Genomic DNA, 25,373 nt, shown 5'->3' on the forward strand with positions numbered 1-25,373 from the left:
ACTGAGGACTTACTGTGGTTTTCAGATATTTCCTATTACAAGGAAAGAGGACAGAAAAATGCCTAAGATGAGTCTGGAACATCTTGTCATAATGGAAAGCAAGGAAGCTATCAAAGACAGGAGCTGTTTCAAAAGACTCAGGGGATGCCTGGGTGGTTCAGATGGTTGAGTGGTTGAGCATCTGACTCTTGATCTCAGCTCAGGTCTTGATCACAGGGTGGATGAGTTCAAGTCCCATGTTGGGCTCCATACTCGGCATGGAGACAACTTAAAAAATAATAATAAAAAAAAATAAAATGCAACTCTGTGACACTGAACATTAAAAAACAAAACAAAACAAAAAGCTTGTAGCTCTAAAAACTAATTTATAAAAAATAAAAGGGACTGAGGAACATGTTAAATAACCCCACATGGATACAACCGGCAAAATCCAGACTGAGAAATTATACAACAAATGATCCAGATTCTTCAACTAAAACTGTAAGGAAAAAAAAAAAAAAAGAGAGAGAGAGAACAAAGGAAGGAGCACCTACAAGATTAAAGAGACTTAACAGACATATTAACTAATCACTCTTCTTTGGACCCCAATTCAACATCCTAGCCAGTGTCAAAAAAAAAAAAAAAAAAAGATTGAAGAAACAATTATGAGTTCACTGGGAAACATAAACACTGACTGAATACTTAATGATGTTCAGGAATTTTTTTAGTGTAATAATGGTATGGCAGTTGTCTTATAAAGAAAGAATTCTTATGTTTATAAATAATATGTTATGATGTCTAAAAGGTTTTTTAAGTAATTTCTATGCCAAACATAGGGCTCGAACTCACAAACCAGAGATCATGAGTCAGATGCTCTACCAACTAGCCAGGCAGCTACGTGCTCCTAAAATTGCTTCAAAGTAATTGGAAAGGTGAGTACAGTGAGGGTGGCTATATATGAAACAGACTGGCCATGGGAAATGGGCATATTAGGTTTGTCATACTTTTTATTTTTTATATTTGAGAATTTCTATAATATAAAAAGGTTTTCTTTTTCAAAAGCAGCATTATCTCCTTTGAGAGACCAAAAACAGTACCATAATTTAGAAACATAATAGGACCCTAACCTGACAATGGAGAAAAAAATATTGTTAACAACCAGAATTAAATCTAAATTAATTTTTGGTATGACGAAGGAACTGGGGAGCACATAAAATATAGTGCGAAAATCCCTTCATATTAGGACTACTGCCTATTTTATACAACTTAAATTCCTCTCTCTCAAAACTGTAATGTAGGCAATATGATATATTTCTGATTTAATAAAACCTTAATCCCAAATATGCTCACAAATAATGATCAAAAATAAAGGAAAAATGGGGGCACCTGGGTGGCTCAGTGGGTTAAGGCCTCTGCCTTCGGCTCAGGTCATAATCCCAGGGTCCTGGGATCGAGTCCCACATCGGGCTCTCTGCTCAGCAGGGAGCCTGCTTCCCCGCCCGCCACCCCCCCCCCCGCCTGCCTCTCTGCCTACTTGTGACCTCTGTCAAATGAATAAAATAAGATAAAATAAAATAAAGGAAAAATGAAACATGTTAGAAGTAAGACATTTTACCTAGGAAGGTCATTGCTCAGTCAAGGTTAGAATCCAACCTTCTAGACAGTAGCCACTACCGCATCTTGCTTTTAATTTGTCAAGGACAGAACAATAAAACCAAGCCAAAATCTAGGTCTTTAAGTGTAACTAAGCAGATCTGGCTGCAGGTGAGGCTGTAGATCTATATGGCTCAAGGGCACGGCCAGTGCTCCCGCAGGAACTGGCACTGAGGCCGCCCTGTGTGTGTTCTCGAGCTGGTACCCTCGATGGCGGTTCTGTCACCTCCGTACAAACAGGTCCACCTGAGAGACTTATGCTAACACAGTACACACATGTTTACAGACACACAGGTGCAAGCAGACGATCGTTTTAGATGGTTTTCTATCTCTGCCACACCGTGAGATGACCACAATTCCCTTTTTATTCAGTCCGTGCTGCGGCGTCACCGTGAGTGAGCACAACGGTTTGAAGCATTTCACTGCACAAAAATTGAACGTCAGCACAGGTGATAACCACAGTCCTCACCGTTAAATAGAAAGCCACCTTCTTCCCTTCCTGGTTGGCTCCCTCCATCCTAAGTCAGCAGTTTTCGTGCATCCTCAGTTCTAAGCCACATACTCTATTGTTTCTAAAACAAGACTGCTACATGGGGCGCCTGGGTGGCTCAGTGGGTTAAGCCGCTGCCTTCGGCTCAGGTCATGATCCCAGAGTCCTGGGATCGAGTCCCGCATCGGGCTCGCTGCTCAGCGGGAAGCCTGCTTCCCTTCCTCTCTCTCTGCCTGCCTCTCTGCCTACTTGTGATCTCTCTCTGTCAAATAAATAAATAAATAAACCTTTAAAACAAGACTGCTACACATTTCCCCTCAGTTCTAGGATGCTACTGATTTTAAGTTTTTATTTTATGGTCAAATCTGAGAAGATCAGACAAATCCGCTCTAGTCTCTGACTGAGGCTCTAAACTTCTGCTCATTTTTGGCTGTTCCCTCTACCTTGCCCCACGATGTAATGAACCAGTAAGTCCTAGGTTTACAAATTGCTCTGTCTTCCCTGTCCCAATGGCTAACACAACCTCCCAGTTCAGGCCCTGATCACCTCATACACAGCTTAGAACAATCCCTGATTCCCTCTTTTATTTTTATTTTTTTTTAAAGATTTTATTTATTTATTTGACAGAAATCACAAGTAGGCAGAGAGGCAGGCAGAGAGAGAGGAGGAAACAGGCTCCCTGCTGAGCAGAAAGCCCGACGTGGGGCTCGAACCCAGGACCTGGGATCATGACCTGAGCTGAAGGCAGCGGCTTAACCCACTGAGCCACCCAGGCGCCCCTGATTCCCTCTTTTAAATCACTTTATACAGAGATCTTCTAAACTGCATTTCCCTAAAGAATGTGGATCACGTAATTTCCTAGCTACAAAACCTTTACTGGTTTCTAAAGCCTTGGAAGAAAATACAACTCCTCAGCAGACCATTCCAAAAGCCCTCCACCATCTGAGCCCCACTTTTTTAGTCTTGGCTCCCAAAGGCCTCCTGTCCTACCTAACCTCCTCATGCTATTTTTCAAATACACCTTGATTTTTTTTCCTCTAAACCTTTGACTATGTCATCCTTTCCTTCTGCCTAAAACACTGCTCCCCGCCATTCGATTATAAAATCCTAGCCATCTTTCAAGACCTGGCTCAAATGCACCTGCTTCTTGAAGCTTTTCTTGACCACGTTTTTTGTTTCCTAGAATGCTTAAGAGGACTTTTTGGTTGTTTAGAAAAAAAAAAAAAAAGTGGCATGTTAATGGGGGGAACACTTAAAGAGTTCCACTTATTCTGGGGGGAAAGTGATTTTTAAAAACCCACATCTGTTTGATGTTGCCAATTCCTTCCTCCTCTTCCATAGCTTCAAGGAACAATTCAAATTAGTATCAAGAGCTGAGATGCCATGGTTTGCCTTAGGGGGGATTCTTTGCATTAGCAAGTGTGGAGTGAAAGATACCCACGTATTTCCCTATCTATAATAGTATTCTGCCTCAAGGCCAGCACCTTTTCTTCAAGAGCCACCTAATACTTAAATTCTCTCAGAACCAGTCTTCACAGAGTGTGTGAAACCATCCCGCATAGTAAACTGGTGACTACTGCTTGCGATTAACAGACAAGTTAATTTCCTCTTAATTTCCTCGTAGACAAAAGATGGTTGCGTCCCCTGTTGTCTGGGAGACAGCGGCTTGTAAGTATACTGGAATGCTCATTTAAGCATAGAGTTTATGTTACTGACTGCGCTACCTACTGCGCTAACGAGGCACCTAAGCATAGGGTTTAAAAACCTGATTTAGGATGTTTCGAAATTGAAAAGGGATATTAGTTGAAAACCTAGTGAAATCTGAATTAACTCTGGAGTTGACAGTAATATACCAATGGTGGTTCCTCAGTTTATGTAATATTTTAACATGGTTAGGTAAGAATTTAACAATTGGGAACTGGATGAGGGGTATACAAATACTCTTTCTGCAACTTTTCTGTCAACCTCAAGCTATTCCAAAATTAAAAACTTATTTTAAAAAATTTAAAAAGAGGGGCACCTGACAGGCTCAGTGCGCGGAGTGTGCAACGCTTGACCTTGGGGTTGTGAGTTCAAGCCCCACGCTGGGTGTAGAGATTATTTAAAAATAAAATCTAAAAAATTTTAAAAGAGACTTACTGGGATTACAAATATTGAGTTATAATCACCTTAATTAAGAATTGTTTTTGGGGCGCCTGGGTGGCTCAGTCATTAAGTGGCTGCCTTCAGCTCAGGTCCTGATCCCAGGGTCTTGGGACTGAGGCCCACATTGGGCTCCCTCCTCAGCAGGAAGCCTGCTTCTCCCTCTCCGACTCCGCCTGTTTGTATTCCTTCTCTCTCTGTGTCTCTGTCAGATAAATAAATAAAATCTTAAAAAAAAAAGATTATCTTTGAATTTAAAAAAGCATGTTGCTTTATCTGTATAATTTTTTTAGAAAAATAATAAACCTATTCTTTTTTATGCTATATAGAAGCAATTTGTCTCATACTCAAAAAAGTCATTAAGGGCAAGTTCCTAAATATGTAATCTTTTTAAAAAATGATCCCCCATTCATGACAGGAAATGGCAAAATATTTGTGATTAAACCTTATAAACTATAACCTCAGAAAGCTGAGAAAGTTATATTATAAAAACATCAGACATTAGCCAAAAGATTATAGGTTGTCAGTGCTAACAGTTAACATTAGCTATGTAATTTTTGCTTCTAGATGTGACACACAACATCACAATATTATGTTTAGATCCAAAAGACAAACTATAGTTATAAATATCAAGTAATTTCATACGGATTCCATTTATAAATATGTATACTGCTTCTAGTGTTTTTACTTTAGCTCAGAAGATCAGTCAAGAGACTTTTGGTGCATAAGCAAACATAAATCTGTCCTCTTGCCAAGGATTTCTCTTTCCACATCAATGAATTTAGGAATTGCAGGAGAACTCACAGCACATTCAGTACTCCCTATCATATGAGAGACGAGGAAACAAGAAGCTCAGAAAAGTTAAAGGGCTCCTTTAAAGTCAATAGTTAGATGCCAGCAGAGCTGGGCCTACCACCCAGATTCTGGTCATAAGGCCCAAAATAAATTATTTCTATACACCTGTTAGAACGGCTAAAATTTAAAAAAAAGAAAAATACCAACAATATCAGGTGCTGACAAAGATCCAGAACAACTAGAACTTTCATATGTTTCCAGTGTCAATGCAAAAGAACACATTGGCTCTGGAAAACAGATCGACCCACACAGCACAGTATGACCCAGAGGGGCCGTTCCCTGGGAGTCACTCTAGAGAAGTGAAAACTCACCATTCATCCCGAAACCTGTCCATGAATATTTATGGAGGCTCTGTTCATGTCAGCCAAAAATGGAAATAATCCAAATGTCCTCCAACAGGTGAATGGAAAAACAATCTGTAATCCATTCACATCAATGGAATATTACTTGGCAATAAAAAAGGAACAGCTGAGCCACACAAAAACTGGGATGTATCTCAAAGGCATTATGCCAAAAGAAATCAGTCTCAAAGGTTACATATGGTATGGTCCCATTTATAGAACATTCTCCAGAAGAGAAAAGGATAGGGATGAGCAAGAGGTCATGGCAGGGGGCAGGGGGTGCAGCGGTGTATGAAGGCCAAGGTGCTGCAGCAGGGAGTGTTTTCAGGTGACAGAATTGTTCTGTATCCTGACTGTGGTGGAGGTTACATGAATCTCTAACACATACGGGCATTCACATAATGGCACACACCATAGTGTCAATTTTACTGTACGTTACTTTGAAAGTTAAAACAAGGGACTTATTCAGTCTCTGGTTTCTAAAAGCCAGAAATACTGGGGGCCTGGGTGGCTCAGTTGTTAAGCAGCTGCCTTTGGTTCAGGTTATGATCCTGGGGTCCTGGGATCGAGCCCCACATCAGGCTCCCCACTCGGCAGGGAGTCTGCCTCTCCCTCTTCCACTCCTCCTGCTTGTGTTCCCTCTCTCATTGTGTCTCTGTCAAATAAATAAACAAAATCTTTAAAAAAAATTAAAGCCAGAAATATTTATGGGTTCTAAAATTCTAGTTCTTAAACTTCAGGGTTTTTTTTTAAGATTTTTATTTATTTATTTGACAGAGATTACAAGTAGGCAGAGCAGCAGGCAGAGAGAGAGGGGGAAGCAGGCTCCCCATTGAGCAGAGAGCCCGATGCGGGGCTTAATCCCAGGATCCTGGGATCATGACCCGAGCCTAAGGCAGAGGCTTTATCCCACTGAGCCACCCAGGTGCCCCAGTTTTGTTTTGTTTTGTTTTTTAAGATTTATTTATTTGAGAGAAAGAGCATGTACATGTGCAAGTGAGCGGGAGGAAGGGGCAGAAGGAAAGGGAGAGAGAATCTTTAAGCAGACACCCCACTGTGTCAGGGTCTGACGTGGGGCTCGATCCCATAACCCTGAGATCATAACGAAGTGAAATCAAGAGTCAGACAGTTAAATGAGACTGAGCTGCCCAGGCACCTCTAAACTTCATTTTTAATCAGCAAAATAGAATGATTTAACAGGTCCTTTCTCATAAAATCTCACTGCCAAGAAAAGAACATATTTAACTTGGCAAGTTACATAACCTCACTTTGTCTCAATTTCCCTGCTGGTAAAATGGAGTAATAATAATATACTACCTCAAAGGGTTATATGAGGATTAAATGGCAAATGCTCCGTAAAAGTTGATGAATAACAAAAATACAGACAATATATATAACTCTGGGGACAGAAATCAAAGACAGTGTCAACCAAGTGACTTTAAAGTGTTATCCTTCTGGAGAACTAGTTTCCGATGAGTGCTTTTCTGACAGAGCTGTCTCTGAATGCAGTCCAACCCTGGAATTGGATTTTTACAGAGAAGTGAACACTCACTGCTGAGTCCTTGGGAGATTTTTATTCTGTAACCATTCTACATAAGCAAATTATTGTCTAAACCAGCTCTGTGTTAAAGAAAGTCATGTTATGGAGTTAAAAAAAAAATCTTTCCACATATTCGTTAATCTCCTCAGTTCCATGTAACTTAGTAAACAACAGGTAGACTCTGTGTGTGTGTGTGTGTCTATTAAGCAACAGCAGGTGTACTACCTCTTGGAATACCGTAGCTTAAAACACTAGGCAAAATGAGGATCCAACCATAACCCTTCTAGAGTTTTTGGTCTTTAAGAATTGCCTTTCTAGGGGCACCTGGGTGGCTCGTGGGTTAAAGCCTCTGCTTTAGGCTCGGGTCGTGATCCCAGGGTCCTGGGATCGAGCCCCATATCGGGCTCTCTGCTCAGCGGGGAGCCTGCTTCCCCTTCTCTCTCTGCCTGCCTCTCTGCCTACCTGTGATCTCTGTCAAATAAATAAATTTTTAAAAAATCTTTTAAAAAATTACTTTCTACATGGAATAAAGTCATAAATAAAATGGTTTTCTCCATGACACATTACTTGGATTTCTACTTCAAACTTATACCTCTAAGCATAGCTTTTAATTTTAGCACTCTCCCAACCCCCATTTAATCCAGTAAGTCTCTGCTTAGGATCGACTTCAAGAAAATAATTTTTGTTAAGCACAAAAGGGTGATTTTCACATAGGGTGATTTTCAAACTGCCTGACTCACCCAAGTTTTGCCTGACCCACCCCAGTTTTGAAAAATGAATTGGAATAAAAAAACAACAGACTGCCTCACAACCAGTAAGAGTAAGTACTGTTTTCTGAAGGTTTCGTTTCAGTTGTGGGTGGGGTATGAATATGAGAGAACAGATGGGACCACACGTGCACTGCTGCTTACTGGGGGTCATGGTCAAAAAGCTTAAGAAAGAGTGCTATGGGGAATTCAGTAAACAGTTCTGGAGTGAGACGAGTCCAATTCTGCACTCTCTGGCTTCTGTGGACAAGTCTTTCAGTGCTCATTGCAGCACCTGACCTTAGAGACAGAAGTCATCTTCAAAGAAAAAGAAAATCTAACTTTCCATTTGAATTGACGAAAAGGTTGGAGACTGGGAGGCTGAACAAACTGTCTTTTGGATATCGTTGTAATACCTACAAGGTGGAATAGATGCCTAAGTGTATACGTTCTTTTTTTTTTTTTTTTTTTTTTTTTGTATACGTTCTTTTTTTTTTTTTTTTTGAGAGAGAGAGAGCACACGCATGCCGGGGGGAGGAGGGCGTGGGGGGGCAGAGGAAGAAGGGGAGAAAGAATCTTTGCTCACCACCTAAGTCAAAACCAAGAGCCGGAGACTTAACCGACTGAGTCACCCAGGTGCCCCAGAATTGTATACATTCTTTACCATAACCTGACAGGAAGAAACTAGCCATTTGAAAGCAGAAAATTTTTTACTATGCATGTATTTTCCAAATTTAATTTAAACATTGGGTCCCTTTCCAATATTAAGTTTAACTTACCACATTATACAAGATTTAAATACACTTTATGTTGAACAACCAAGTATTTTTCTTTTAGAGCAAACAAGATACACTTTAAAATGTATCTGCGGGACGCCTGGGTGGCTCAGTGGGTTAAAGCCTCTGCCTTCGGCTCAGGTCATGATCTCAGGGTCCTGGGATCGAGCCCCACGTCGGGTTCTCTGCTCAGTGGGGAGCCTGCTTCCTCCTCTCTCTCTCTCTCTGCCTGCTTGTGATCTCTGTCTGTCAAATAAATAAATAAAAAATCTTAAAAAAAAATTAAAAAAAAATAAAATGTATCTGCTTTTGAAAAAGAAGTTGGGGTGCTGGGTGGCTCAGTCCTTAAGGGTCTGCCTTCAGCTCGGGTCATGATCTCAGGGTCCTGGGATTGAGTCCCACCTCAGACTCCCTGCTCCGTAGGGAGCCTGCTTCTCCCTCTCCCACTCCCCCTGCTTGTGTTCCCTCTCTCCCTATCTCTCTCTGTCATAAATAAATAAAATCTTTAAAAAAAAAGTCTTCACACTGTGTAATATATACAAAGACTCTTTCTCTTTGTGAATAATCTTATAGATAAGAACTATCTTCCAAAATAATCTGGTTTTACCCACTAGGAGACTATAAATAGCCTATTTTCTTAAAGGATGACTAGGAGCGCCTGGCTGGCTCATTCAATAGGGCACGTGATTCTTAGACTTGGGGTCATGAGTTCAAGGCCCAGGTTGGGGGTAAAACTTACTTAAGAATAGTAAGAAATTGGGGCGCCTGGGTGGCTCAGTGGGTTAAAGCCTCTGCCTTAGGCTCGGGTCATGATCCCAGGGTCCTGGGATTAAGCCCCGCATCGGGCTCTCTGCTCAATGGGGAGCCTGCTTCCCCCTCTCTCTCTGCCTGCTGCTCTGCCTACTTGTAATCTCTGTCAAATAAATAAATAAAATCTTAAAAAAAAAAGAATAGTAAAAAATTTTTAAGATGACTTATTCACTAAAACTTATACTTAAATCAGTTTTCATATTTAAAACCTTATTACAATTTAGGCAATTTCCTAGCGTATCTCTTCTCTACACTACATAAGCTAAATAGGACTTTCATGTGCTAAATCTAACAAAGTCAATGCTAAAATTGCTCCCTGCCTTGTAGCATCACCTTAGCGAGTGAGTTGTGGTAGAGCAGGGGTTCTCAACCTCAGCACAGCTGACATTTGGGACCAGACCACTCTTTGTTGTGAGGGGCTGTGCTGTGCCCTGTAGGATGGTCCACAGCCTCCCTGGCCTCTGCCGTCTGGATGCCAGTAGCACCCCCCAGGTTCCACTTGCAGCAGAGATCTCTCCAGCCATCACCCAACATCTCCTGGAGGCAAAATTGCCCTTGGCTGAGAACCACTGCTTTACAGGTTTGTATTTTAAACATTATTTCCATGTTTGGACAAGAAGGAGAAAATGACAATAGTGCAATTACAGCAAAAAAATGTAACCAAATGCAGTTTTCAACAGAAACGATGGCGCCCCAGCAGAGATTATGGGCCAGGCCCAGGCCGCCAGCAGAAGCACCTACCCACCCCCTTAACCCCCACACCTCCATGGGGCTTTGGGGGCAGGCCCACTGCATTTCACAACATTCCAAACCAGGTTAACTATACTGAAGTACGTTTCTCCTGTTGCTATTTGTTTAAAACCTTGGGTTTCCAAAAAGTTTAAATATATCACAGTTATAAAAATATTAAATAAACATTTTAAATAATTAACAATGCAAGAAGGATTATTATGTCATTATTATGAAATTAGGCAATGAAAGAAATATTTAGCAGTTACAAAGACAAATCTTTCAAGAGATGTAACTATTTTCAAGATATATTCTGTCATATTTAACCCCTCTTTAAGGATAAAAGTATATAGAGTTTACTCTCAGGTAGATTTGGGGATTCTTTTAATATTGTAAAAATCCAAGCTAGGCCTTGGAGAATGTACTTAAAAAAAAAAAAAGGTTTGTAAATATTTCAATATTTAATCTAAAATGGGACATTATAATTTTCCTATGGATAGCTGAAGGATGCTTTTTAAATGAAAAAATTATTTAGTGGGTATACATTCACATGGATCAAAAATTTTAAGTACAGGGCGCCTGGCTGGCTCAGTGGGTTAAGCCTCTGCCTTCAGCTCAGGTCATGATCTCAGGGTTCTAGGATTGAGCCCCGCATCTGCATCGGTCTCTCTGCTCAGCAGGGAGCCTACTTCCCCCTCTCTCTCTTTGCCTGCCTTCCTGCCTACTTGTGATCTCTGTCAAACAAATAAATAAAATCTTTAAAAAGAAATTTTAAGTACAGAAGAAAATATAGTGAACAGAGCACCATTACTCATAACAGCCAAAACCAGAAATAATCCAAATGTCCATCAAAGGCAGAATGGACAAATAAATTACAACATATTCGTACAACTAAATATTACATGAGGAAAAACTAATTGTTGTGACACATGAAAACATGAGTGAATTTTATAAACATAATTTTGAGCTAAGGACACTATACACACATGAGTACACACTGTATTTCACCTATGTACAGCTTAGAGATTTTCCACAGCAATACATGGAGTTTCCTCATTCTTTTTTGCAGCTGAAAAATTTATTCTATTGCATGAATATACCCAAATTTATTTACCAAGTCTCCACTGACAGACATTTAGGTTTTACCCAAACTTTTGCTGAGTTTATTTAGATGAATTTGTATGCTAGAAAGAAAACCGTAGGGCTCTCTATAAGGAGGATCTTTTAGGCAAGGTAACTTCAAACCCCAGCTCTAAGAGTATATTAATACAGGAAAAGTCTCTGGGCAGCTGTGTCACAGTCTTAAGAGGAACTGGGGAAAAAACATAGACTTACCTCTACAACTAAGATCACATACACTCTCCTCTTCCCCTCATAACAAAAAAACAAACAAACCAAAAAACCCTCAAAAAACCCAACACCTCACCATGTGTTTCAATGTTCACAGGCCACAGATAATACTTTAGAGACATTAAAATGGTACTTGTGAAAGGATGAAAACAATTCATAAGGGCCTAGTTATAAATCTCATTTTGTGGGCCACACAGGGTAATTAAGAAATCATACTCCAGGGGTGCCTGGGTGGCTCAGTGGGTTGAAGCCTCTGCCTTCGACTCAGGTCATGATCCTGGGGTCCTGGGATTGAGCCCCACATCGGGCTCTCTGCTCAGCAGGGAGCCTGCTTCTCCCCCTCTCTCTGCCTGCTTGTGATTTCTGTCAAATAAATAAATAAAATCTTTAAAAAAAAAAAAAAAGAAATCATATTCCATCGAATCTCCAAAACTGAATCAAAACTCCAAAGCTGAAAAGTCTAAATTCCAAAGCGGTTAAAGCCTCTAGGCTTCACTAGCATTAAAAACAAAAGGAATCACCCAACACTGTCTTTGTGAAATCCAGCTGAGAGTAAGAACCCTCTGATACCACATGCATAGCAAGATCAAGAAATCAGGCTTGATTGTGTGTGGGGCCATACTCCCACCATGTCTCTTCCTCTTTCTGCTCCCTTCCGACAATCCCTTCTGGCCACACACTGATTGGTTTATCAAGAAACTGACAAAAGCCAACTACAGCTTGGCTAGGCCTTTGACTCTATTACACCAGAAAAAATAATAGTTAAAAAAAAAAAAAAAATAGCACCCTCCTCCCCAGAAAAAGTTTACTTAGCAAAATGTCTTAGAGTTGAGAAAAAAAATATGTAACTTGATCATCTCAATTTCATTTGTTTAGTCAGTCTGGGCTCACATAGCGTAAGTGCTCTTATTATTATTATTATACATCTGGCTGAGATTAAATTTTTTCAAGTGTTCTACAAAATCTAAGGCAAGTCTAAGACCATTATTTGCCAATCCCTCTTTATCAGCAATCCAATACTAGTGACTGATTTCATTGATGGGAAAGCCCTACGTGGCTCAATAATAAAGAAAATAAGGATTAGCAGGGTCCCTTGAGGTAAAGCCTAATGCATTACCGATGTGTCTACCTTATCAGATAAGTCTCGAGGTAACTCTCGTGGGTTCACAGACTTATCACCATGGTATCCTGCAAAAATGACAGAATAATTTAATTCTACATAAGCCAAGAAATTCTATTTTAAAAGCTCTATGCAGGGACGCCTGGGTGGCTCAGTGGGTTAAAGCCTCTGCCTTCGGCTCAGGTCATGGTCCCGGGGTCCTGGGATCGAGCCCCACATGGGGCTCTCTGCTCAGCAGGGAGCCTGCTTCCTCCTCTCTCTGCCTGCCTCTCTGCCTACTTGTGATCTTTGTCTGTCAGATAAATAAATTAAAAAAAAAAAAAGCTCTATGCACTGAATAAAACTGTATACATGCCCCTGAATCTACTTTCCAAAGGACTCCATCTCTTAAACTAGGTTTTAAAGAGAAAAAAAAAATGTCATATTTTACCGTAAGGTTACCTTTCGGCCTAAAACAAGGCTAGGGATACACACCCACAGTCTGTAGGTATAGACCTAAAGTGGAGAGTAGATAAAATTTGACAGGTAGGGGGACTTGACTTTTCTTTCCTTCACCCACCAAAGCAAAAATGCCTAAGGCACTCAAACTTATAACCCAAATAACAGTTTATGATCAAACCTCAGGTGAGGGGCGCCTGGGTGGCTCAGTGGGTTAAGCCTCTGCCTTCAGCTCAGGTCATGATCTCAGGGTCCTGGGATCGAGTCCCGCATCGGGCTCTCTGCTTGGCAGGGAGCCTGCTTCCTCCTCTCTCTCTCTGCCTGCCTCTGCCTACTTGTGATCTCGCTGTCAAATAAATAAATAAAATCTTTAAAAAAAAAAACAAACCCTCAGATGAGCGATGGGAATTCTTTAGGAGAAAATGTTCATAAGTGTTTTTTTTTTAAATCAAACATAACTGCTATATAAACAAACAGATTAACTAAAATAAGCCTCTGATGTCTTCACGATTCTGTCAAGCACTTTACGGCTTGCACTAACCATGAAAATTTACACAAGGCTTTGCACGTGATTCAACTCTGGACACAGAACTCATTGAGACACGTTAATGTCCTAAGACACCCCTTTCAACCACACAAGCTCTGAATAGGCTTAAAACAAGCACAGCCTGTGGGTAGCACTGCAGAATTTGGGGCCAAGTTTTGTCGTCTTCACCACGTTCAGCCAGCCATAGAGCAACAAACCAAAGTTCCAATCAGCGCACTGCACCTGCAAGGCTTAGGTATGCTCCAAGTCAAATATTTGCCGTTTTTTCATCCCAAATCTGCACAAATGAAAGTATGCAGATCGTCGCGCCAGGCCTCTTGCCAGCCAAAATGATCTCTCTTTCCTGCATCCGCTGTGTCCTGCCATTTACTGAGTCCTTACTAAGGACATGGACATGCGGGAGGAACTGTGCTAGCAGCTTGCATATCTTAGCTCTAAACCCTTAAAACAAATCCCATTCTACTGCTGAGGAAACTGAGGCCAGAGAGGTCAAGGTGATTTGCCCCATGCCGCAAAGCTGGTAACTGGTGGAGCCGATTCAAATCCTGCTCTGCCGGGGCCACAAAGGACCATCTCCCCGATCTTCCTTCAGCTAAATTCACTACCTGCAGCATAGTTTCCCTCTATCAAAGTAAATTCAAGTGCTGTCAGACATGGTGACAGTAGGGGCCCCTGGGTGGCTCAGTGGGTTAAAGCCTCTGCCTTCGGGCTCAGGTCATGACCTCAGGGTTCCGGGATCAAGCCCTGCATTGGGCTCTCTGCTCAGCAGGGAGCCTGCTTCCCCCACCCCCGTCCCCGCCCCCCCCCACCCCTGCTCTCCCCGCCTGCCTACTTGTGATCTCTGCCTGTCAAATAAATAGAATCTTTAAAAAAGAAAAGAAAAGAAAAGTAAAGTAATGGTGACAGTAGCTGAGAAGACGACCATACCTACAGCTGGAGGACAAGATCCAAGAGTTCCCCGCAAGGAAACGCAGTTACCGCCTGTAGCATACCTAGCTCCAGAGGCTATGGCTCAAAATATAAGAGACTCCACAGGGGTTTTTGTTGTTGCTATTGGCAGTCTCTCCACTGACTTTTTACAACAAGGGAAATGAAACTCAAGAGTATATTCACATTTTTGGTGAAATTATCTAAAACCCTTGAGTAAAGGGTGATTTTTTTTTTTTTTTTTTAACAGTTCACTTTTACAGTTTACTGCTTTGCTAGGCTCCGGACACTTTCAAAAGCAAGATCGCATCAGCAGCATTACTAATCAACTTTCTTCTAGAGACTTGAAAAGTATTTTCTTACCACGCTACAAGATTACTTCCCATACTTTGAGCAGAAATGGAAACAGCTCTGGGCGTCACAAATCAGATCTGGAGGCCACAGTTGCAGAAAGGAGGTAGGTGCTGTTTCCCCTGAGTAGAAGCCGCTGATCTGAAACCTCCTAAGGGAAGGGTGTCTGAGGAAGAGTGTTGAAGAAACTAAAGCAAGCTGTTTGTATTAATGAGGGAGCTGCTGGCACTACTGCTTCTTAAGTGTTTCTCTGCCGTGCAATTGTTTCCCGGCTTCCAAGCTCTGAATCTGGCAGACAGAATGCTGTTCTCACAGCCATACGTGTTCTGTGATCAGCTGCTTAGTGGTGTGTGGGTGTTTAACTAGGTAAGTGACTGGTAAGAAGAGGTTCTGCAATTTTAAATCAAGGAAGCACACTGTCCCCTGAGATTTTAGTGATCTGTCACTATAGGACGATGCTGACAAAGTAACATTATTTGCAACTTTGAAATGGTTTGGGGTTAGGATAGGCAAATAATTTCCAACAGTAATGCTCCAGGCGTGACATGAACAAAAATATAACCTGTAATCCAAGCCACTTCAAGCATATTTATTAGATAAAAACTCAATATTTGCCATCTCAGCATGCTTTCAAACTTCATAGGGTATACTGCATAATTATTAGAATAAATGCTGTTCTTCAGGCGTGTGGAACAGGTTCTGTGCAAGATTCCAAGGCCCCCCTGCCTTCCAAAGAAATGTTAAAACCATGAATTGCTTAGCCTCTCAGAACCCCAAAAATGTAAAAAAAAAATAATAATAAAGGAAAGAAAGAAAGAAAGAGTCTCAAAGGATTCCTTCCTTAAGTAAAAAATGTCAGAACTGTAAGCTCCTGGAGACCTGGGGACTATGTTTTTTTAATGTCACTGACCATCACAACACTATCACAAGGGGAATAAATCCCCCTTGGTTGAAATATAATCAAAAGGGCAAAGCTGGATGCAGAGTGATTTAGAAAGAATAGTTGATATTTATCCCCTGCTTGTTGATAGAAAAGTGCAATGTTCATCCCTTGTTCTAAATTCTAAACATGGAGACTGAATTCCATAACTGCAACCAAGATCCTTCCATTAAAACAAAACTTTAAAATCGATGATTCTGGTGGCAATGTCATCCTGAATTATGACATGAAATCATATTTAATAAAGTCAAAAAAATCTGCACGGAGCAGGTGCTCTACTATGGGAAGGATAAAGCCTTCTTTTAAGATATCAAATCAACCTCCATAAGCACATCATGGACAGGCATCATGAAACAGACCACTGACTTTGAAATCTGCTACCTTTAGAAAACAGTGCAAGGAACGTATATCATCAACTGGTCAAATTCAGACAAATTATCTTGACTCCAGTCTGAACTTTTTCTGAAATGCTCTCACACATCTCCTTTTTACAGGAAAACAGGGAATGATACCTTACAGACCCCTAACCCGCTGTAGTCAAAGAACAAAACACAAGGATACACACACATCATCTACTTTGTTGCTCAGGACCAAAGTACTGTAATGTCAATCCTTAAGAAACAAAACAAAACAAAACACAAAACTCAAGTTCCTTTCACTTTTGCATAATACAGATCTCAACCTGACCGTCCCAGGACTAGCTTCAAGAGGACTGTAATGCACACAAAAATTAGGAGTGTCTCTTTCACCAAGAAGAGGACCCTGAAGGCTTCCATGATCCCAAAGAAAGGTTAAGAACCACTGAAGAAGACATTTCCGGAATTGCTGAAACTCAGAAGTGAACATTTTAAACAAAATTATACTAAAGGAATTATCTATCTGAATGCATGGGCACAGTCCCCACACAGGCAACCAAGCTGCCTGCCAGTCCTGACCATCTTCTGTGCAGCTGACCCCTCTCAAATGAGCCCTAAGGGGAACATCTCCCCACATTCAGCCCGCACACATATGCCAGCCCCAGCAGCTCTTCATTCCTTAAGCATACACATGTTGTCAACAAAGCATGTGCTAGTTGTCATTCCCAGAACAATACAGGCCTGACCATCTCTGGGAAAAAAAAAAAAAAACACATTCTTCCCAAAACATGACCCTATTTATTTACTATGCCATGACGATCGATCTTAAATACTGAGACAAAATAAATGAAATGCTCACACACATGTATCTAATCAACTGAGGGGAAAGAAGCATCACTCAGGTGTTGCTGAGGGTACACAGGCGATGCAGATCAGGAAAATACTAGGATAACGATGTTTGAACATGGGGACAATCAAAGACACACTCACGCAGGAACATCCTGAGACCATGGTTGTGGAAAGAACCCTTCTCCAAAAGCAAAAGCACATTCCTTTGATTGGCACAAGCCCTTCCTGACAATGGATCCGCAATGACAGGGGCTGCTCTGGCAATCAGGAAGTGTGTGTGTGTGTGTGTGTGTGTGTGTGTGTGTATGTGTTGTCGGGGAGGGATGTACTAAATGTGATCAAAGACTGGCCCTCTTCAAAGAAGAACATATGGGATCTCAAATCGTCAAGACAGACTTGGAGCGTGAGGCAGGGGCATTTATCATTTCTACAGAAGACATCCCTCGACAATGAGCATGTTATGTGCAGATGTAACGGGGGTGTCACTACCTTTAGTGTCTCCCATCTAAGAATCTTAAGTACAGGCTGATTGGAGAGGAGGAGGAGGTGGGGGGTGGAGAAAGGTCTGCATTACCCTCTGGGGTGAGTGTCGGACGGGTATACACCGATGCATTTTATCTCGGGCGGCACAATACTCCCAGGGGTTGGAGGTTTGGGCGCAACCGCAGGGCTGGGGAGGCAACGGGTGCAAGCTGCCAGTTGCAGGGCAGGGGAATGCTCGAAGGAGGACCGGTGCAAATCTTCCTCGGCCCGCTAACCCAGGCAACCCCAGCTTCCCCTCGGGCCTCTGGGCGAGCGGGCTCTCTGCAAAACTGGAGCCCGGCCCGGGTCCGGGAGCGAGGGAACGAAGGAGCAGAAGCAGGCGCCCCCGGCCCCAGCTCGCGACCAGGGGAGCGCAGCGCCCCGGGCCTCCCCGCCGGATGGGGGCTGCTCCGGCCTAGTGCACGCAGCTGCCTCGGCGAAGGGTTAACCCGGCGCCCGAACCCCGGCCAGCCCGGCGGGCGGCGGAGGAAGGGCTGTTGCAAGGGGCGCAGCCGCGACTGTGGCGTGTGCGTGGGGGGCAGGGGCCCCTACTCACCCTGGCCGGCCGCCTCCGCCGCCCCGACCGCCGCCTCGGCGGTCCATCCCTGCGGCGGGGGGCCTGTAGCCGCGGCGCTCGAGTAACAACCGCCGGCCGGGCCGGCCCCTCCCCCCCGCCCAACGTCTGTCCTCAGGGCCGCTCCACAGACCCGGCCTCGGCCGCCGCCGCCGCCGCCGCCGCCGCCGCAGCGCTACGTGGCCGCCGCTCCGACGTCTCGCGACTCCCTTCCGAGCGCGCGAGGGCGAGCGGGGCCGGCGGGGCGGGCGGCGCGCGGGGAGGGAGGCAGGGGAGGGGGTGTGCGTGTGTGGTTGTGTGTGCGGAGCCGGGGGCAGGGAGGGAAGGCGAGCGGCGGCGAGAGCGCGCGCGCGCGCCCGCGCCCCGTCCCTCGCCCGCCTCCACCCCCCCCCGCCCAACCGGGAGCCGACACCTCCCTCCGCCCGCCCCCCTGGCATCCCGGCCGCTGGGCGCGGCGGCGCGCATGCGCAGCCCCTGGGGCCGGCCCTGGCGCACCTTTTCTCCCCGCTGCCACAATGTGAGCGCCCCGCCGCCCAGATAACCGCCGACTCCCGCTCCACCCCCGCCCTCCCCCACTCCGCCCACTGCTGAGCGCCCAGGTAAAGGCGTGGACTGCGCGTGCGCACCGCTCTCCCAGGGTCTGGGGGCGTGGTTGCTGAAAGGAAGCCAGAACGCAGAGTGGGAGGGAGCTGGGGGCGGAGGGTGTGAGCCTCCCCGAAGTAGGGGCGGGTTAGGATTAAGGAAAGGTAAAAGTGGAGAAAGGGGGCCGAAATAGGAAAGTGGGACCAAGTGAGATTTAGAAGTAAAGGAGCCTTTGGTTTATGAAATAAAATGTTTTAAGAAATCTTGACTGTAGCCTCTGTTACTGGAGGGTAGGGTGAGTGACAGAGGACAGAAATAAAGGAGACAAAATATAAGCAGTAGCGGTCATTCACCAGATAAATGGGACAGCTAATAAAACCTGGGGAAATTTAGAGATTGCCGGAACGGCCAGAAAAACATTTAGAGCCGCGTTTGTTCTGTAGCCAGGAATAGGGAAGGGGATGTGTGTGTGCTTGAGACACCGAATTGCTGTAAGAAAGGAAGCCTCCATTGAAAGTATTACAGCAATATGACTAATTAGCTATTAATCATTAATATAATTAATGGTACTATTAGCTAACAAGGTAGCATTTATGTGAGTTCCGAGCCAAGAGAGGGTGTCCGTAATTGTAAGTGCTTGGCGTTCGGAGAGGAAGTGAGGCAGGCAAGGTAAAGACCTGGGGAGGGGAGGACCCAAGACAGCAACTTGGAGGGTCAGGATGACCCTTTCCCACTAGAAACCAAACTTCCCCGATGTTTCCCAAATCTTATCTCCATTGAAACTCCTCATCCTCCTTCCATTATGAAAAACACACTTAATAAATATCTTTGCATAAAGACCTACCTCTTGACACGTTTTCAATAGGGATGCAACTACTTCTTTCCCAAATAACCATTCCTTCCTTTGCCCCCCAACCCCCCCGGAAAAAAAAATCCCTATAGCAAGTAAAATGACCTGAATTTGGGATAGGGTTAGGGGAGAGATTGAAACTTGATACACAAAAGTGTTCCAGGGCTAGCTCTGTCCTTGGCCCCTTTTCTGAAAACAGATGCTTGGTCTTTATTATCCTTGGACTCCACACTCCAGGGAGTGTAATTTGGCACCTTTGGGTTGTGTTCCTCAGTAGTGAGCGCCTTCAGTGGATAAACACTAAAAATGACATCATAATACAGCAGGTAGAGAGAAAATCTTCAGGCAGAGCAGGAGGAAATATGCATGCATAAATAATAAAAGGAAACACTTAGGGGCACCTGGTTGGCTCAGTTGGTGGGGCATGTGACTCTTGATCTCAGGGTTGTAAGTTTGAGCCCACTTTGGGTGTAGAGATTATTAAATAAATAAGTAAAATAAAATCTTAAAAAAAAAAAGGACTTAGATTTAATGCAAGAAAGAACTTGGCCTCCGCAAGGGCTGATAATCTCAGAACATCCAACTGAGATGTCTAGTGTTGCCCTTCTAGGACATTTAACCCATTCCCTACTCTGCCTGTCAGGGCAATCCAGCTTAGAAGACCGGAGTGCATAGCAATGGCTAAAGAAGCAACGTAACCTTCCAAGTATCTGTGACTCTCCACCCACAGGCCAGTCCCCCGAAGGGCTCCTAGTAATTAGAATAGTAATATTATTACCTTCTACTCGAGGAGTGCTTTATGGTTTCTGAAGGGAGATTATGTCCATTATCTCATGAGATCCTCCATATCTCATGAGATCCTGCCTGTGAGGCAGGCAAGACAGGTATTATTACCAGTGAAGGAAATTTGGGCCAAGGAATGTTTAATGGCCCAGTCAATCACTCAACCCAGAAAACAATGGAGGGTTTGACTCTGAAAGACTGCTACATATTCCTGTGGGTAAAAATAGGTAGCCTTGGCACGTGATAGAGAATAATTTTAATGGGCAATTCTATACCTGTGTCTCCTCTCTTCCACATGTATTCCCCCTTTTCTTCTCTTCAGGACCCTAGAGTTGGACCCTGTGTTTCTGAAACCTTGGTGACCAGTACTTTGGAAGGCTTTGGGGCCACAGGGCTGGCAAGGAGATCCCAGTTGCTCCGCTCTCTCTTAATTCTTCCCTTTCATATATCTACCCACAGCAGGTAGCTGCCAAACAGTGTCCTCTGTCAACGTGTCACAAGAAGAAGGCATCTGCTCTCAGCCCGACTGCTAAGCCCATGCCCCCCTTCTTTAGTGGCTGACACTACAGCCGACAGTCAATGCAAGCACCATTTAGTACCCACATCTGGCCTCCCTGGAAGATCGGGCTTCTGTCATCCTGGTTTCCTGGCCTTGGATAGTTCTTCACTGACCTCTTCATTAAGGCAGTGGACAAAACCCGGAAGAAGCCATTTTTTAAAAAAAGATTTTATTTATTTATTTAACAGAGAGAGAGAGAGCATGAGCCAGGGAGTGGCAGGAGTGGCAGAGAGAGAAGGAGAAACAGACTCCTCATTGAGCAAGGAACCCAACACGGGGCTTGATCCAGGAACCCTGTGATTGTGACCTGAGCTGAAGGCAGCTGCATAAATGACTGAACCACCCAGGCACCCCCATAGAAGCCAACTTAAAAAAAAAGGTTTAGTAGACACACACACACACAGGAATATTACTCAGCCATAAAGAAGGATGAGATCTTGCCATTTACAACAAGGAGGGACCTACAGTATTATGCTAAGTGAACTAAGAGAAAAACAAATACCATATGATATCTGTTAGAAGTGGAATCTAAAAAAACAAATGAACAAACAAAAAGCAGAATCAGACCTACAAATGCAGAGAACAAAGTGATGGTTGTCAGAGGGGAAGAAAGGTGGGGTTGGACAAAATAGGGTGGGGGGAGTGGGAGGTACAGGCTCCCAGTCATAGAATGAATAAGTCACAGGAATAAAAGGCACAGTGGAGGGAATATAGTCAATGGTATCGTAATGGGGGCTCCTGGGTGGCTCAGTGGGTTGAGCCTCTGCCTTTGGCTCGGGTCATGATCTTGGGGTCCTGGGATCAAGCCCCGCATCTGGCTCTCTGCTCAGTGGGGAGCCTGCTTCCCCTTCTCTCTCTCTGCCTACTTGTGATCTCTGTCAAATAAATGAAATCTTTTAAAAAAATGATATCGTAACTGGATTGTATGGTGACAGGTGATAGCTACACTCGTGGTAAGTACAGGATATGGTAGAGGGCAGCTGAACCTCTATGTTGTACACCTGGAACTAATGAAACACTGTTTGCCAATTATACTCAAATAAACAAAGACATAATTTTAGTACAGTTCTGCATATTTTGACAGTTCTGAATACCTTCAGAGATTTCATTGAAACAGCAAACAGACATATCTGGTTCCTAAACAGCCTCCTACAAGCTCCCAGTTCACTGCATTTCCACACTCCCCAAGCTTCCAAGAACATACCCGCAGTCACCGCTAGTTCTTACCATCACTACTTACATAGGGGCGGTGGCTGGGGCTCCCTGTCCCCTTATTAATATAACCCGGTCCTAGCACACCAGACTTGGGGCCAGGGCCCTGGTCATGGGCTCCGAGGTTCTCATAGTCGCTGTGCTGCAAACTTTGCTCATTCCCTTCACATTTTAGACTCTGTAAAAAGACGGGATTATCTGGCTCTTACAGCCTTCCAGATCCAATACCTACGATTCTATTCTAGAAAGTTGATTTTGTTTGCTAATGTCTTATGATGCCATTCCTTCACTAAGAATCACTATCCAGTTCCTATCTCCGAGCCCTTCCTACAAGAAACTGCCCCCTTCACAGAATGGATAAAGCTGGCCTGGGCTCTCCTGTTTTATTCGCTTCTTCTCTAAGTGACGGTGTTTAGAGACACCTCAGAAAGCTGGACTTTTGGCTTTTCTGCCATAGGGCTTGCATGCATATGCTTATGTTTATGTCCAGTATTAAAGGGATATGGGTCAAGGGCACTTTCACTTGGTACCCCCTCACCTCCTACCACACCTGCTTGAATTCTAGTGAAGAGGTGAAATAAATGCCAGGATGTCTTGGAAGAAAAAGAAAGGACACCCCAAAAGGCCAGACCCATGAATGCGGCTGTTTTGTGCTGCGGATAGAGGTGAGGGAGGCTATGGGGAGAGCCAGTGTCCCTTCAGACAAAGCTTAGTTCAGCTGCAACATGACCTGGGGCCATCACTTGACTCACAGTCCCCCAGCTAGGGTCTCTATATGCCAAAATGCATTTTATAATTATTTTAAAAATATATAGATATTTATAAGATTTTATTTTTTTATTCATTTGTCAGAGAGAATGCATATGCGCAAGAGAATGCATAAACAGGGGGAGAAGCAGTCTCCCCACTGAACAAAGACCCCAATTTGGGACTTGATGCCAGGACGCTGGGATCGTGACCTGAGCCACCCAGGCGCCCCCACCCCCCGCCCAATTTTTTTTTTTTTAAACAGCAAATAAGAAGGAGATCTGGATGTTAAGGGTCACATGGCCGGAACTTGGGTCTCCAGGATCCAAGTTCCGGACTTTGTGACACTGTGCTGCGGTCCTTTGCTGGATGCCATACAAAGCAAATTAAACAGATGTGGTCTCTGCTCTCTGGAAGTTTGGACTTAAATGGACAGCCACAGTTCCGGCAAACATAACAAGACAAAGTGATTCACAATCAGTTCCCAATAAATAAATGAGATGAATAGATAAGGAAAGCCAGGTTTACTGGGTCTACTAATTTTTTTTAAGGCAATATATTTTTTGAAGATTTTATTTACTTATTTGGGAGAGAAAGAGAGCACAAGCAGGGGTAACAAGACATAGGACTTGATCCCAGGACCCTGGGATCATCACCTGAGCCTGACCTGAAGGCAGACGCTTAACCAGCTGAGCCACCCAGGCACCCCAGGGAGAGGGCATTATTAATGAGGCTAAGGTCTTCAGCCAGTCCCACCTCTGCCTACTTGCTTTGCACATGGAAAAACACTGTAGCTGTGCTGCACGCTCTTTCACTCTTTTTGCTCCCTGTCTTCAAAGTTGTGTCAATGTTCCTGGAAACATCTACCAAGTGTCACCCAAGAGGGAATCAAGAACCATCATTATGAAATCATCTCTGCCCTTAAGTGACATCTTCAACCCTTTTCCTAAAAGCAAACCGCTGCAAAAGCTTCCATTCATCCTGCCTCTACCACCTCTGCTGATGGGAAAAGGACAGATGGATTCAGTGCCTATCCTATCCATAGAGAGCCTGAGATTCATCCTTATCCATGCAAGACAGCAGGTTAGGACAGCACAGAGGTGGATTTGGAATCTGAGGGACAGTAGTACTATTCCAGAAAAGCCAGACCGCCGCCCTACCTGCAACAGCTTAGCTTCCGAGTATCTAGGCAAAGGCAGAGAGGACCCTAGGGTTAGGGATGTGGGCAGCGGAGGGCAGCTTCACCCAGCAGAACATCCTTCTATCCCAACTATGGCAGCCCGATACCTCCTCTGGGGGTTCTGCCTCAGGGTCTTTCGCCAGCAGAGTGATCTAAAGCTGTTAAGTCCGAATTGTGTTTGAGTCTTTAAAGAGGCTCACGGATTCATCTAGACAGCATGCTTGATTGTTGTCTGTAATTGATGTGACATATACCCCAGAGGCATGCACCGAGGTCCAATTGAAGTGATGGTTTTTCAAAAATTGGAATTAATTAATTAAAGAAGGCAGCTCTACATGGGCCGTGAGTTAGTGCCAAACTCCGTAACCCTAAACCAGCCAACCCACCCAACCGGCCTCACCACTTGAGGAGCAATCCTGAGGTTCTCAGGGAAGTGGGAAGGGAGACCCAGGAGGCAGTGCAGGAGGCAAGGGCTCCAAGGGGATGTTTTTTTTTGCTGGGGGTGGGGGGAGGTTTGTGCATGTGTGTGTCGGGGGAGTCAGGGGACACTCTCCTAACTTTCAGAATCCCCCAGAATCTTGGCTCTTGAGAACTGTTTGGGTGCCAAAATAAGTGTGTTGGGCGGGGGTACGCAACTGCGGGAAAGGGAAGGCAAGGTCCAAGGAGGTATGCAAGACTATGGGGAGGGGCCGTCAAGGGGCAAGAGGGTGTTCGGGGCTGAGGTGGGATGGGAGGAGGAGCTGTTGTCCGCAGCACAAGCAAGATGGACCTGCTCAGGTGAGGACCACGAAGACTGGGGGCGGAGAGGACCCTGTGGGCGGAGCTCAGAGGAGATGGAGCCAGCATGTGGGGGTGGGAACATGGCACCCTGGGCCTCTGGCATTCAGAGGAGGCGTTAATTAAACCCCTGACCTGAGGGGCGGTTAACAAAGCTGTGGCAGCTTTTCATACGGGTTGAGTTAATAACAATAATAACAATAATAATAACAATTAAAGATAATGAGACCTTATCTGCAGCAAGTTATTCTTAGAGCTTTGTAGGCATTAAGTCATTAATTCCCCTGGCCCCTCGGGCCACCTTTTTCTAGAAGTAATGGGAGTGCAAGAGGACACAGATGATCCTTGTGCCTTTCTGCCTGTTGCTATTGGCTGGATGGGTTAGTCCGTTTAAAAATCCAGGGTTCTAAAGGGCTTCATAAACTGCTACAAGCTTTTGCATTTATTTAGAAATAATGAGTAAATGGGATGAGTAAAAAAAATGTAGAACTCAGTCTCCACAAATGCCTAAACAACTTTGATGTGAAAACTCAAGTCCCACCCTAGGGCACCAGGTCAGTGTGTCACAGTGGAGACGGACTTGGAAGTGACCAGTGACCACCTGTGAAGCCCTAACTAGTGGCTAGGCTGAGCCTCGGTTGCAAAAAA

General features: G+C 44.2%; 1 protein-coding gene across 2 annotated transcripts in view; it reads right to left on the reverse strand.

Moving 5' to 3' along the window:
* The window catches only part of ZNF652 (zinc finger protein 652), a 60,902-nt gene extending 42,542 nt beyond the window's left edge, over positions 1–18,360 (reverse strand). The window contains exon 1 of one of the 2 annotated variants that reach the window (XM_047706915.1): positions 18,018–18,360. The gene's annotated coding sequence lies outside the window, so the exon portion shown is untranslated. Of the gene's footprint in view, positions 1–17,513; positions 17,983–18,017 lie in introns of those variants that run through there. The other variant, XM_047706916.1, reaches the window with a different exon arrangement.
* Positions 18,361–25,373: the final 7,013 nt, after the last annotated feature.

The sequence above is a fragment of the Lutra lutra genome, chromosome 16, assembly GCF_902655055.1.
Source record: "Lutra lutra chromosome 16, mLutLut1.2, whole genome shotgun sequence".
In the NCBI taxonomy this organism is placed as follows: domain Eukaryota; kingdom Metazoa; phylum Chordata; class Mammalia; order Carnivora; family Mustelidae; genus Lutra; species Lutra lutra.